The sequence below is a fragment of the Oryctolagus cuniculus genome, chromosome 18, assembly GCF_051225735.1.
Source record: "Oryctolagus cuniculus isolate XC-2025 breed Fujian yellow rabbit chromosome 18, ASM5122573v1, whole genome shotgun sequence".
NCBI lineage: Eukaryota > Metazoa > Chordata > Mammalia > Lagomorpha > Leporidae > Oryctolagus > Oryctolagus cuniculus.
Window position 1 is genome coordinate 39,432,982 of NC_142884.1, and position 12,272 is coordinate 39,445,253.

A 12,272-nucleotide genomic window follows, 5' to 3' on the forward strand; every position below is an offset into this window, starting at 1 on the left:
TGATTTGTGATTTCTTGAGCGGCAATTTCCTAAATGTTTTCTGGGTCTGAGTTGGTTTTGCCTTCTTCCTTCCCAAATTTTGTATTCTGACACAATACAAACAAGAGTTTGGCCAGTGCAGCCATTATGAAATAAAAAACACTACACATAGGTGTTTGAAGCTTAGAAATCTACAGATAACACAACCAAGGTGAGTTTTTGTGTTATGGAAAATAAAATGGAACACTTTGGCTGAGGTGACAGATATTAATTGCCTCCAAACTGAGTTTCACTGCGATTTTCAGGTTAATTCAGTCAGAATTCCACAGGCAGTCAGCTGGAGGGGTGGATGAATCCGGGAACAGCCCGTTTCCTTGCGACTAAATCCAGCTCAATATCATTATGGATTCTTGCATTTCTTGGCTTTTTTCTCATTTTTCTTATGTATCGTGGTTTGTAATGAATTTCCTGATGTCAGCTTTGGTTTTGAGGCTGGAATATGGAGTTCAGGGTCCCCGAAGAATGGCCTTTTTCAATCAGGACTCAGCTGATTGCCTCCTCCAATTCTGGCTTGCTGTCATGGTTTTGGGTGCCTCAGCTGACTTTTGGTTTCTTGAGTGGCAATTTCCTAAATGTTTTCTGTGTCTGAGTTGGCTTTGCCTTCTACCTTCCCAAATTTTGTATGTGATGCAATACAAGGAAGATTTTGGACAGAGTAGCCATTATGAAATAAAAAACACAACAAATAGGCGTTTGAGTCTTGGAAATCTATAGGTAACATGAGCAAAGTGAGTTTTTTTGTTTTGGAAAATAAAATGGAACACTTTGGCTGAGGTGACAGATATTAATTGTCTCCAAACTGAGTTTCACTGCCATTTTGAGGTGAATTCAGTCAGAATCCCTATTCACTCAGCTGGGAGTTGTGGATGAATCTGGAAACAGCTGTTTACTTAGGAATAAATCAAGCCCAATATCACTAAGAAAACTTGCATTTCTTTGGCTTTTTTCTGATTTTTCCTATTTATCATGGTTTGAAAAGAATTTTTTGATGTGAGCTTTGGTTTTGTGGCTGGCATATTGAGTTTAGGGCACAAGAGGAAGGTTCTTTTTCAATCAGGGCACAGCTGTTGGCGTGCTCCAATTCCGCTTGCTGTCATTGTTTTGGGTGCCTCAGCTGATATGTGGATTCTTTTTCTGCAGTTTCCTAAATGTTTTCTGGTTCTGATCGGATTTGCCTTCTTATTCCCAAATTTTGTATTCTGACGCAATACAAGCAAGATTTTGGACAGAGTAGCCATTATGAAAGAAAAAAAAAAACACAGTAAATTGCCCTTTCAGGATTAGAAATCTACAGGCAACACGACCAAGATGAGTTTCTGTGTTTTGGAAATTCACATGGAACACTTCTGCTGAGGGGACAGATACTAATTCCCTCCAAATTGAGTGTGAGTGCGATTTTGAGGTGAATTGAGTCAGAATTCCAAAGTCAGTCTGTGGAAGGGGGGGATGAATCCAGAAACAGCCTGTTTCCTTCTGTCTAAATCCAGCCAAATACCACAAAGGACTCTTGAACTACTTTGGCTTTCTCAGATTTCCCTTATTTATCATTGTTTGTAATGATTATTTTTTGTGAGCTTTGGTTTTGAGGCTGGAATATGGAGTTCAGGGCACTGGATTAATGGTTTTGTTCAATCAGGGCACAGCTGTTGGCTTGCTCCAATTCTGGCTTGCTGTCATTGTTTTGGGTGCCTCAGCCGATTTGTGGTTTCTTGAGCGGTAATTTGCTAAATATTTTCTGGGTCTGAGTCGGTTTTACCTTCTTCCTTCCCAAATTTTGTATTCTGATGCAATACAAGCAAGATTTTGACAGAGTAGCCATTATGAAAGAAAAAATAACACAGCAAATTGCCCTTTCAGGATTAGAAATCTACAGGCAACTCGACCAAGATGAGTTTCTGTGTTTTGGAAAATGACATGATACCCTTCTGCTGAGGGGACAGATCCTAATTCCCTCCAAATTGAGTGTGAGTGCGATTTTGAGGTGAATTCAATCAGAATTCCAAAGTCTGTCTGTGGAAGGGGGTATGAATCTGGAAACAGCCAGTTTCCTTGTATCTGAATCCAGCCAAATATCACAAAGGACTCCTGCATTTCTTTGGATTTTTCACATTTCCCTTATTTATCATGGTTTGTAATGAATTTTCTGCTGTGAGCTTTGGTTTTGAAGCTGGAATATGGAGTTCAGGGCACAGGAGGAATGGTCTTTTTCAAACAGGGCACAGTTGTCGCCTTGCTCCCATTTTGCCTTGCTGTCATTGTTTTGGGTGCCTCAGCTGATTTTGGTTTCTTGAGTGGCAATTTCCTAAATGTTTTATGGGTCTGAGTTGGTTTTGGCTTCTTCCTTCCCAAATTTTGTATTCTGCCACAATACAAACAAGAGTTTGGGCACGGTAGCCATTATGAAATAAAAAACACAACAAATAGGTGTTTGAAGCTTAGAAATCTACAGGTAACACGACCAAGGTGAGTTTTTGTGTTTTGGAAAATAAAATGGAAACTTTGGCTGAGGTGACAGATATTAATGGCCTCCAAACTGAGTTTCACTGTGATTTTCAGGTTAATTCAGTCAGAATTCCACAGGCAGTCAGCTGGAGGGGTGGATGAATCCGGGAACAGCCGGTTTCCTTGCAACTAAATCAAGCCCAATATCATTATGGATTCTTGCATTTCTTTGGCTTTTTTCTCATTTTTCTTATTTATCATGGTTTGTAATGAATTTTCTGATGTGAGCTTTGGTTTTGAGGCTTGAATATGGAGTTCAGTCACTGGATTAATGGTCTTTTTCAATCAGGGCACAGCTGTTGGCTTGCTCAAGTTCTGGATTGCTGTCATTTTTTTGGTGCCTCAGCTGACTTTAGGTTTCTTGAGCGGCAATCTCCTAAATGTTTTCTGAGTCTCAGTTGGATTTGCCTTCTTCCTTCCCAAATTTTGTATTCTGACGCAATATAAACAAGAGTTTGGACAGAGTAGCCATTATGAAATAAACAACACAACAAATATGCATTTGAAGCTTAGAAATCTACAGGTAACACAACCAAGGTGACTTTTTGTGTTATGGAAAATAAAGTGGAACACTTTTGCTGAGGTGACAGATAGTAATTGCCTCCAAACCGAGTTTCACAGCGAATTTCATTTTAATTCAGTCAGAAACCACAGACACTCAGCTGGGAGGTATGGATGAATCTGGAAACAGCATTTAACAAGGGAATGATTCAAGCCCAATATCACTAAGAACTCCTGAATTTCTTTGGATTTTTTAGGATTTTTCTTATTTTTCATGGTTTGTAATGAATTTTCTGATGTGAGCTTTGGTTTTGAACCTGCAAGATGGAGTTCAGGGCACCGGAGGAATGGTCTTTTTCAATCAGGTAACAGCTGTTGGCTTACTCCAATTCTGTCTTCCTTTCAAGGTTTTGGGTGCCTCAGTGTCCTTCAGTTTCTTGAGCGGCAATTTCCTAAATGTTTTCTGAATCTCAGTTGGTTTTGCCTTCTTCCTTCCCAAATTTTGTATTCTGACGCAATACAAACAAGATTTTGGGGAGAGCAGCCATTATGAAATAAAAAACACAACAAATAGGCTTGTGAAGCTTAGAAATCTACAGGTAACAAGAGCAAGGTGAGGTTTTGTGTTTTGCAAAATACAATGGAACACTTTGGCTGAGGTGACAAATATTAATTGCCTCCAAACTGAGTTTCACTGCGATTTTCAGGATAATACAGTCAGAATTCCACAGGCAGTCAGCTGAGGGTTGATGAATCCGGGAACAGCCGGTTTCCTTGCGACTCAATGAAGCCCAATATCATTATGGATTCTTGCATTTCTTTGGCTTTTTTCTCTTTTTTCTTATTTATCATGGCTTGTAATGAATTTTCTGATGTGAGCTTTGGTTTTGAGGCTGCAATATGGAGTTCAGGGCACAAGAAGAAGGTTCTTTTTCAATCAGGGCACAGCTGTTGGCTTGCTCCAATTCTGGCTTGCTGTCATTGTTTTGGATGCCTCAGCTGACTTTTGCTTTTGGAGCCTCAATTTCCTAAAAGTTTTCTGGGTCTGAGTTGGTTTTGCCTTCTTCCTTCCCAAATTTTGTATTCTGACGCAATACAAACAAGATTTTGGGGAGAGCAGCCATTATGAAATAAAAAACACAACAAATAGGCTTGTGAAGCTTAGAAATCTACAGGTAACAAGAGCAAGGTGAGGTTTTGTGTTTTGGAAAATCAAATGGAACACTTTGGCTGAGGTGACAGATATTAATTGCCTCCAAACTGAGTTTCACTGCGATTTTCAGGTTAGTTAGGTCAGAATTCCACAGGCCATCACCTGGAGGGGTGGATGAATCTGGGAACAGCCGGTTTCCTTGCGACTAAATTCAGCCAAATACCACAAAGCTTCTTGTATTTCTTCGGCTTTTTTCTCATTTTTCTTATTTATCAAGGTTTGTAAGATTTTGGACAGAGTAGCCATTATGAAAGAAAAAAAAAACACAGCAAATTGCCCATTCAGGATTAGAAATCTACAGGCAACATGATCAAGATGAGTTTCTTTGTTTTGGAAAGTGACATGGAACCCTTCTGCTGAGGCGACAGATTCTAATTCCCTCCAAATTGAGTGTGAGTGCGATTTTGAGGTGAATTCAATCAGAATTCCAAAGTCAGTCTGTGGAAGGGGGGGATGAATCTGGAAACAGCCAGTTTCTTTGTGTCTAAATCCTGCCAAATATCACAAAGGACTCTTGCATTTCTTTGGCTTTTTCACATTTCCCTTATTTATCATGGTTTGTAATGAATTTTCTGATGTGAGCTTTGGTTTTGAGGCTGGCATTTTGAGTTCAGGGCACCGGAGGAATGGTCTTTTTCAAACAGGGCACAGCTGTTGGCCTGCTCCAATTCTGGCTATTGTCTTTGTTTTGGGTGCCTCAGCTGATATTTGGTTTCTTGAGTTTCACTGAGATTGTCAGGTTAATTCAGTCAGAATTCCATAGGCAGTCAGCTTTAGTGGTGGATGAATCTGGGAACAGCCGGTTTCCTAGCGACTAAATCAAGCCCTATATCATTATGGATTCTTGCATTTCTTTGGCTTTTTTCTCTTTTTTCTTATTTATCATGGTTTGTAATGAATTTTCTGATGTGAGCTTTGGTTTTGAGGCTGGCATATTGAGTTCAGGGTACAAGAGGAAGGTTCTTTTTCAATCAGGGCACAGCTGTTGGCTTGCTCCAATTCTGGCTTGCTGTCATTGTTTTGGGTGCCTCAGCTGATTTGTGGTTTCTTGTGTGGCAATTTCCTAAATGTTCTCTGGGTCTGAGTTGGCTTTGCCTTCTTCCTTCCCAAATTTTGTATTCTGATGCAATACAAGCAAGATTTTGGACAGAGTAGCCATTATGAAATAAAAAACACAACAAATAGGTGTTTGAAGCATACAAATCTACAGGTAACATGACCAAGTTGTTTTTGTGTTTTGGAAAATGAAATGGAACATTTTGGCTGAGGTGACAGATATTAATTGCCTCCAAACTCAGCTTCACTGCGATTTTCAGGTTAATTCAGTTAATTCAGTTAGGATTCCACAGGCTTGCATTTCTTCAGCTTTTTCACATTTCCCTTATTTATCATGGTTTGTATGAATTTTCTGATGTGAGCTTAGATTTGAGGCTGGCATATTGAGTTCAGGGCACAAGAGGAAGGTTCTTTTTCAATCAGGGCACAGCTGTTGGCTTGCTCCACTTCTGGCTTGCTGTCATTGTTTTGGGTGCCTCAGCTGATTTGTGGTTTCTTGTGTGGCAATTTACTAAATGTTTTCTGGGTCTGAGTTGGTTTTGCCTTCTTCCTTCCCAAATTTTGTATTCTGATGCAATACAAGCAAGATTTTGGAGAGTAGCCATTATGAAAGAAAAAAAAAAAACACAGCAAATTGACCTTTCAGTATTAGAAATCCATAGGCAACACAACCAAGATGAGATTCTGTGTTTTGGAAAATGACATGGAACGCTTCTGCTGAGGTGACAGATTCTAATTCCCTCCAAATGGAGTGTGAGAGCGATCTTGAGGTGAATTCAATCAGAATTCCAAAGTCAGTCTGTGGAAGGGGGGGATGAATCTGGAAACAGCCAGTTTCTTTGTGTCTAAATCCTGCCAAATATCACAAAGGACTCTTGCATTTCTTTGGCTTTTTCACATTTCCCTTATTTATCATGGTTTGTAATGAATTTTCTGATGTGAGCTTTGGTTTTGAGGCTGGCATTTTGAGTTCAGGGCACCGGAGGAATGGTCTTTTTCAAACAGGGCACAGCTGTTGGCCTGCTCCAATTCTGGCTATTGTCTTTGTTTTGGGTGCCTCAGCTGATATTTGGTTTCTTGAGTTTCACTGAGATTGTCAGGTTAATTCAGTCAGAATTCCACAGGCAGTCAGCTTTAGTGGTGGATGAATCTGGGAACAGCCGGTTTCCTTGCAACTAAATCAAACCCAATATCAGTATGGATTCTTGCATTTCTTTGGCTTTTTCAATTTTTTCTTATTTATCATGGTTTGTAATGAATTTTCTGATGTGAGCTTTGGTTTTGAGGCTGCAATATGGAGTTCAGGGCACAAGAGGATGGTTCTTTTTCAATCAGGGCACAGCTGTTGGCTTGCTCCACTTCTGGCTTGCTGTCATTGTTTTGAGTGCCTCAGCCGATTTGTGGTTTCTTGTGTGACAATTTCCCAAATGTTTTCAGGGTCTGAGTTGGCTTTGCCTTTTTCCTTCCCAAATTTTGTATTCTGATGCAATGCAAAGAAGAGTTTGTACAGAATAGCCATTACGAAAGAAAAAACACAACTAATAGGCGTTTGAAGCTTAGAAATCTACAAGTAACACTACCAAGGTGAGTTTTTTTGTTTTGGAAAATCAAATGGAACACTTTGGCTGAGGTGACAGATATTAATTGCCTCCAAACTGAGTTTCACTGTGATTTTCAGGTTAATTCAGTCAGAATTCCACAGGCAGTCAGTTGGAGGGGTAGATGAATCCAGGAACAGCCGGTTTCCTAGCGACTAAATCAAGCCCTATATCATTATGGATTCTTGCATTTCTTTGGCTTTTTTCTCTTTTTTCTTATTTATCATGGCTTGTAATGAATTTTCTGATGTGACCTTTGGTTTTGAGGCTGGCATATTGAGTTCAGGGCACAAGAGGTAGGTTCTTTTTCAATCAGGGCACAGCTGTTGGCTTGCTCCACTTCTGGCTTGCTGTCATTGTTTTGGGTGCCTCAGTGACTTTTGGCTTCTTGAGCGGCAATTTCCTAAATGTTTTCTGGGTCTGATTTGGTGTTGCCTTCTTCCTTCCCAAATTTTGTATTCTGATGCAATATAAACAAGAGTTTGGACAGAGTAGCCATTATGAAATAAAACACACACAAATAGGATGTTGAGACTTAGACATCTACAGGTAAAACAACCGAGGTGAGTTTTTCTGTTTGGGAAAATCAAATGGAACACTTTGGCTGAGGTGACAGATATTAATTGCCTCCAAACTGAGTTTCACTGCGATTTTCAGGTTAATTCAGTCAGAATTCCACAGGCCGTCAGCTTGAGGGGCGAATGAATCCGGGAACAGCCGGTTTCCTTGCGACTAAATCAAGCCCAATATAATTAGGGATTCTTGCATTTCTTTGGCTTTTTTCTCATTTTTCTTATGTATCATGGTTTGTAATGAATTTTCTGATGTGAGCTTTGGTTTTGAGGCTGGCATATTGAGTTCAGGGCACAAGAGGAAGGTTCTTTTTCAATCAGGGCACAGCTGTTGGCATGCTCCAATTCTGGCTTGCTGTCATTGTTTTGGGTGCCTCAGCTGACTTTTGGTTTCTTGAGTGAAAATTTCCTAAATGTTTTCTGGGTCTGAGTTGCTTTTGCCTTCTCCCTTTTGAAATTTTGCATTCTGACACAATACAAACAAGAGTTTGGGCACAGTAGCCATTATTAAATAAACAACAAAACAAATTGTGTTTGAAGCTTAGAAATCTGCAGGTAGCATGACCAAGGTGAGTTTTTGTGTATTGGAAAATAAAGTGGAACACTTTGGCTGAGGTGACAGATATTAATTGCCTCCAAAGCGAGTTTCACTGCGATTTTCATGTTAATTCAGTCAGAAACCACAGACACTCAGCTGGGAGTTGTTGATGAATCTGCAACCAGCCAGCAATAAGAGAATAAATCAAGCCCAATATCACTAAGAACTCCTGCATTTCCTTGGCTTTTTTCAAATTTTTCTTATTTATCATGGTTTGTAATGAATTTTCTGATGTGAGCTTTGGTTTTGAGGCTGGCATATTGAGTTCAGGGCACAAGAGGAAGGTTCTTTTTCAATCAGGGCACAGCTGTTGGCGTGTTCCAATTCTGGCATCCTGACATTTTTTTGGGTGCTTCAGCTGATTTGTGATTTCTTGAGCGGCAATTTCCTAAATGTTTTCTGGGTCTGAGTTGGTTTTGCCTTCTTCCTTCCCAAATTTTGTATTCTGACACAATACAAACAAGAGTTTGGCCAGTGCAGCCATTATGAAATAAAAAACACTACACATAGGTGTTTGAAGCTTAGAAATCTACAGATAACACAACCAAGGTGAGTTTTTGTGTTATGGAAAATAAAATGGAACACTTTGGCTGAGGTGACAGATATTAATTGCCTCCAAACTGAGTTTCACTGCGATTTTCAGGTTAATTCAGTCAGAATTCCACAGGCAGTCAGCTGGAGGGGTGGATGAATCCGGGAACAGCCCGTTTCCTTGCGACTAAATCCAGCTCAATATCATTATGGATTCTTGCATTTCTTGGCTTTTTTCTCATTTTTCTTATGTATCGTGGTTTGTAATGAATTTCCTGATGTCAGCTTTGGTTTTGAGGCTGGAATATGGAGTTCAGGGTCCCGGAAGAATGGCCTTTTTCAATCAGGACTCAGCTGATTGCCTCCTCCAATTCTGGCTTGCTGTCATGGTTTTGGGTGCCTCAGCTGACTTTTGGTTTCTTGAGTGGCAATTTCCTAAATGTTTTCTGTGTCTGAGTTGGCTTTGCCTTCTACCTTCCCAAATTTTGTATGTGATGCAATACAAGGAAGATTTTGGACAGAGTAGCCATTATGAAATAAAAAACACAACAAATAGGCGTTTGAGTCTTGGAAATCTATAGGTAACATGAGCAAAGTGAGTTTTTTTGTTTTGGAAAATAAAATGGAACACTTTGGCTGAGGTGACAGATATTAATTGTCTCCAAACTGAGTTTCACTGCCATTTTGAGGTGAATTCAGTCAGAATCCCTATTCACTCAGCTGGGAGTTGTGGATGAATCTGGAAACAGCTGTTTACTTAGGAATAAATCAAGCCCAATATCACTAAGAAAACTTGCATTTCTTTGGCTTTTTTCTGATTTTTCCTATTTATCATGGTTTGAAAAGAATTTTTTGATGTGAGCTTTGGTTTTGTGGCTGGCATATTGAGTTTAGGGCACAAGAGGAAGGTTCTTTTTCAATCAGGGCACAGCTGTTGGCGTGCTCCAATTCCGCTTGCTGTCATTGTTTTGGGTGCCTCAGCTGATATGTGGATTCTTTTTCTGCAGTTTCCTAAATGTTTTCTGGTTCTGATCGGATTTGCCTTCTTATTCCCAAATTTTGTATTCTGACGCAATACAAGCAAGATTTTGGACAGAGTAGCCATTATGAAAGAAAAAAAAAAACACAGTAAATTGCCCTTTCAGGATTAGAAATCTACAGGCAACACGACCAAGATGAGTTTCTGTGTTTTGGAAATTCACATGGAACACTTCTGCTGAGGGGACAGATACTAATTCCCTCCAAATTGAGTGTGAGTGCGATTTTGAGGTGAATTGAGTCAGAATTCCAAAGTCAGTCTGTGGAAGGGGGGGATGAATCCAGAAACAGCCTGTTTCCTTCTGTCTAAATCCAGCCAAATACCACAAAGGACTCTTGAACTACTTTGGCTTTCTCAGATTTCCCTTATTTATCATTGTTTGTAATGATTATTTTTTGTGAGCTTTGGTTTTGAGGCTGGAATATGGAGTTCAGGGCACTGGATTAATGGTTTTGTTCAATCAGGGCACAGCTGTTGGCTTGCTCCAATTCTGGCTTGCTGTCATTGTTTTGGGTGCCTCAGCCGATTTGTGGTTTCTTGAGCGGTAATTTGCTAAATATTTTCTGGGTCTGAGTCGGTTTTACCTTCTTCCTTCCCAAATTTTGTATTCTGATGCAATACAAGCAAGATTTTGACAGAGTAGCCATTATGAAAGAAAAAATAACACAGCAAATTGCCCTTTCAGGATTAGAAATCTACAGGCAACTCGACCAAGATGAGTTTCTGTGTTTTGGAAAATGACATGATACCCTTCTGCTGAGGGGACAGATCCTAATTCCCTCCAAATTGAGTGTGAGTGCGATTTTGAGGTGAATTCAATCAGAATTCCAAAGTCTGTCTGTGGAAGGGGGTATGAATCTGGAAACAGCCAGTTTCCTTGTATCTGAATCCAGCCAAATATCACAAAGGACTCCTGCATTTCTTTGGATTTTTCACATTTCCCTTATTTATCATGGTTTGTAATGAATTTTCTGCTGTGAGCTTTGGTTTTGAAGCTGGAATATGGAGTTCAGGGCACAGGAGGAATGGTCTTTTTCAAACAGGGCACAGTTGTCGCCTTGCTCCCATTTTGCCTTGCTGTCATTGTTTTGGGTGCCTCAGCTGATTTTGGTTTCTTGAGTGGCAATTTCCTAAATGTTTTATGGGTCTGAGTTGGTTTTGGCTTCTTCCTTCCCAAATTTTGTATTCTGCCACAATACAAACAAGAGTTTGGGCACGGTAGCCATTATGAAATAAAAAACACAACAAATAGGTGTTTGAAGCTTAGAAATCTACAGGTAACACGACCAAGGTGAGTTTTTGTGTTTTGGAAAATAAAATGGAAACTTTGGCTGAGGTGACAGATATTAATGGCCTCCAAACTGAGTTTCACTGTGATTTTCAGGTTAATTCAGTCAGAATTCCACAGGCAGTCAGCTGGAGGGGTGGATGAATCCGGGAACAGCCGGTTTCCTTGCAACTAAATCAAGCCCAATATCATTATGGATTCTTGCATTTCTTTGGCTTTTTTCTCATTTTTCTTATTTATCATGGTTTGTAATGAATTTTCTGATGTGAGCTTTGGTTTTGAGGCTTGAATATGGAGTTCAGTCACTGGATTAATGGTCTTTTTCAATCAGGGCACAGCTGTTGGCTTGCTCAAGTTCTGGATTGCTGTCATTTTTTTGGTGCCTCAGCTGACTTTAGGTTTCTTGAGCGGCAATCTCCTAAATGTTTTCTGAGTCTCAGTTGGATTTGCCTTCTTCCTTCCCAAATTTTGTATTCTGACGCAATATAAACAAGAGTTTGGACAGAGTAGCCATTATGAAATAAACAACACAACAAATATGCATTTGAAGCTTAGAAATCTACAGGTAACACAACCAAGGTGACTTTTTGTGTTATGGAAAATAAAGTGGAACACTTTTGCTGAGGTGACAGATAGTAATTGCCTCCAAACCGAGTTTCACAGCGAATTTCATTTTAATTCAGTCAGAAACCACAGACACTCAGCTGGGAGGTATGGATGAATCTGGAAACAGCATTTAACAAGGGAATGATTCAAGCCCAATATCACTAAGAACTCCTGAATTTCTTTGGATTTTTTAGGATTTTTCTTATTTTTCATGGTTTGTAATGAATTTTCTGATGTGAGCTTTGGTTTTGAACCTGCAAGATGGAGTTCAGGGCACCGGAGGAATGGTCTTTTTCAATCAGGTAACAGCTGTTGGCTTACTCCAATTCTGTCTTCCTTTCAAGGTTTTGGGTGCCTCAGTGTCCTTCAGTTTCTTGAGCGGCAATTTCCTAAATGTTTTCTGAATCTCAGTTGGTTTTGCCTTCTTCCTTCCCAAATTTTGTATTCTGACGCAATACAAACAAGATTTTGGGGAGAGCAGCCATTATGAAATAAAAAACACAACAAATAGGCTTGTGAAGCTTAGAAATCTACAGGTAACAAGAGCAAGGTGAGGTTTTGTGTTTTGCAAAATACAATGGAACACTTTGGCTGAGGTGACAAATATTAATTGCCTCCAAACTGAGTTTCACTGCGATTTTCAGGATAATACAGTCAGAATTCCACAGGCAGTCAGCTGAGGGTTGATGAATCCGGGAACAGCCGGTTTCCTTGCGACTCAATGAAGCC